The 3,056-nt window shown below is 43.1% G+C and overlaps 1 pseudogene; it reads right to left on the reverse strand.

Moving 5' to 3' along the window:
- Positions 1-232: 232 nt before the first annotated feature.
- Positions 233-2,031, reverse strand: LOC102767037 (annotated as a pseudogene).
- Positions 2,032-3,056: the final 1,025 nt, after the last annotated feature.

A 3,056-nucleotide genomic window follows, 5' to 3' on the forward strand; every position in this document is an offset into this window, starting at 1 on the left:
GGTGTAAACCCACCAATGATGCCAAAAGGGAAATCTGGAACAAGAACCAAGTATTAAAAACAGAAAATACAGTTGCAAATGGTAAGGGTTCCTTCTTTTTTATAGCCATGTAGTATTCTAGTATTCCATTGCATAAATGTACCAAAGCTTTTTTTTAAAAAAGATTTTTATACTATATTAAAAAACACACAAAGTAAAAAGGGATTAATCAACATGCATCTTTGCAGTCCTTCCAAGAGTCTCTGTACCCAACAGCCAAGCAGACTGGCTGTTGCCTTTTTCTTCTCTGCTCAGCTTGCAGCTTGTAGCCCATGCTCTCGTTCTTAAAATCAAACTGGTTCCGCCAAATCCAACACCCTGAATTTATCCAAATTGTAGAAACGTGCTTTTACCACCCATCCACCAAAATACCTCCCATTCAGATCAATGACAGCTTTAATTGCTGACTCAACCCTCTCAAATTCTAAAAATATTCATACTGCTTCATCATCAGGGACACCAGGAATTTCAAATATCACACATTTTCCAACTTTGCCACATTTTTCACACTCTTCCTTGGTTTCAACTTCCAAGTCTTCATCTACCTCTCCTGCACCAACCATGTTCCTTAGTAGGACCACTTTCGTAGGACGTTTAAGTATTTCAGTTAATGGATTTGAACCTGACTTTCTGGTTGCATCTTTCTCCGTGACTTCGCCCACAATGATCTTGCCTCCTCGCTTGCTCGTCTTCTCCACTGACAACGCCGTGCTCAGCTCGCTCATGTTTACCAAGACCTCGGCCTTCCCGAAAGCCGTACTTCTGCATGATTTTGTGTGCTACTGTGCCACCCATGTTGGCGAGGAAGGAGTTGCCAGGGCCCGTTGGAGATCTGGGTCTGTCTTGTTCCTCACACACAGGAGGAGGAATGGCAGCTTTAGAAGACTGTGAGTGAGGCCTTGAATCCTCTTCATAAGGAAATTCTCGGGGTAACTCTTTGCCTTACCTCTCTTGCACTAACCATTTTCCTTAGTAGGACCGCTTTAGTAGGATATTTAAGTATTTCAGTTAATGGATTTGAATCCGACTTCTTGGCTGCATCTTTCTCTGTGACTTCGCCCACAATGATCTTGCCTCCTTGCTTGCTCGTTTTCTCCACTGATAATGCCATGCTCAGCCCTTGCTCATTCTTACCAAGACCATGAACACACACTTGGCTTTCCCAAAAGCCATACTTCTGCATGATTTTATGTGCTACTGTGACACCCATGTTGGTGAGAAAGGAGCTGCCAGGGCCTGTTGGAGATCTGGGACTGTCCTGTTCCTCATAAACGGAGGTGTGTGTGAAGGAATGGCAGCTTTAGAAGACTGTGAGCAAGGTCTTGGATCCTCTTCATAAGGAAATTCTCGGGGTAACTGTCTTTCTCTACAGGAGAAGTGGGTGGTGCAGCTCCACCCATACTTCTTCTTCTCCTTTCTCACTCATAATCTTTATCTCCATTAGAATCTGGATCTGGTAACCTTGAAAACCCACTGATTTCATGTCTGTCTTTAGGTCTCTTTTCTCTCTCTTCTATTTCTTTTTGTCTTTCCAGCTCCCGCTGTCTCTGTCGTTCTTCTTTTTGGCACTTCACCACTTTCTCATAATCATTAGAAAACATAAGATCATATTTATCAGCTAAGGCAATCAAAACTTCTCCTGCAGAAAATCCATTGGGTACAGGATCCTTTAGGCCAGTTGCTACGTGAGGCGGGGTGTCCACAATCTGCCGGCCGTCTGAAGAGCCGCCACTCACTTTAGGTCGATTATCTAGGCAAGGACTGTACTTTGTTTTGTTCTCTGGCTCTTTGCTTGAGTGAGAGCTGCCTTCTTCACCTGAAGTTGAGACTGCAGAAGTTTGAAGCTTTTGGACCAGCCTTCTGTTTTCGAGTCACTGGTCTCCACTCCCAGGTCATCATAAAGTGACATCTTTTCAGTTTAATGCCGGCTTTCCAGGCCCACTGTCCCCACGGGCTGCAGCGGCGTGCAGCAAGGCCCAGACGCCCCTGTGAGGGAAGGCTGGGCACATTGGGCATAAGCCCCTGATGGCCTGGACCACAGGCAAAGTCCGCGGGCGCCTGCGGGCACCTACCACGGCTTTTTTATACACTCATCTGCTGATGGGCACTTGGGCCGTTTCCAAATCTTAGCTTTTGTAAATTGTGCTGCTATGAACATAGGGGTGAACATATTCTTTCTGATTGGTGTTTCTGGTTTCTTAGGATATATTACTGGAAGTGGGATCACTGGGTTAAATGACTGGAGAGTATTATGCTAAGCTAAATAAGCCAGACAGAGAAAAACAAGTATTACATGATCTTACTCACATGTGGAATCGAATGAACAAAATAAACTAATGAACAAAATAGATCCAGACACATAGAAGCATGGAACAGACTGATGAATTTCAGAGGGAAAGTGAGGATGGGTCAGTGGGTGGGTGGGGAGTGATTGACCTGGGAACTTACATGCATATATGCATAGCCCATGGACACAGACAATAATGTGGTGAAGGGGCAGCTACAGGGTGAAGGGGGTCAATGGGAAAAAAGGGGGGACAAGTGTAATACTTTCAAAAATAAAGATAAATTATAAAAAGAAAACACAGTAGTAAACCTAAAATAACCCCAACACAACAGAAAATACTAAGTAAGGATTTACATTGTCAATCGAGCATAAATATTAAGTGAGATGGTGAGCCTGTAATTTGTCTATTCCATAGATAACTTGTATTCTGAGAGTCCCTTGTTCATTAGTAAAATATGCCATCAACAATATTTAAAAACTTTTATTTATTGATGAGAGAGAGATTTGTTGTTTTACTTATTTATGCATTCCTTAGTTACTTCTTATATGTCCCCTGAACAGAGTTCAAACCTGAAACCTTGGCATATCGAGATGACACTCTAACCAACTGAGTTACCCAGCAAAGGCCTCTGCAATAAACATTTATTTAAGTTGGCATCATGTAAGAAACACTGTGCTGGGCACAGTGGAGATTCAACAGAAAAGCTCTTCACTGGGAGCTGTACTGTAA

The sequence above is a fragment of the Myotis davidii genome, unplaced genomic scaffold (assembly GCF_000327345.1).
Source record: "Myotis davidii unplaced genomic scaffold, ASM32734v1 scaffold683, whole genome shotgun sequence".
NCBI classification, from domain to species: domain Eukaryota; kingdom Metazoa; phylum Chordata; class Mammalia; order Chiroptera; family Vespertilionidae; genus Myotis; species Myotis davidii.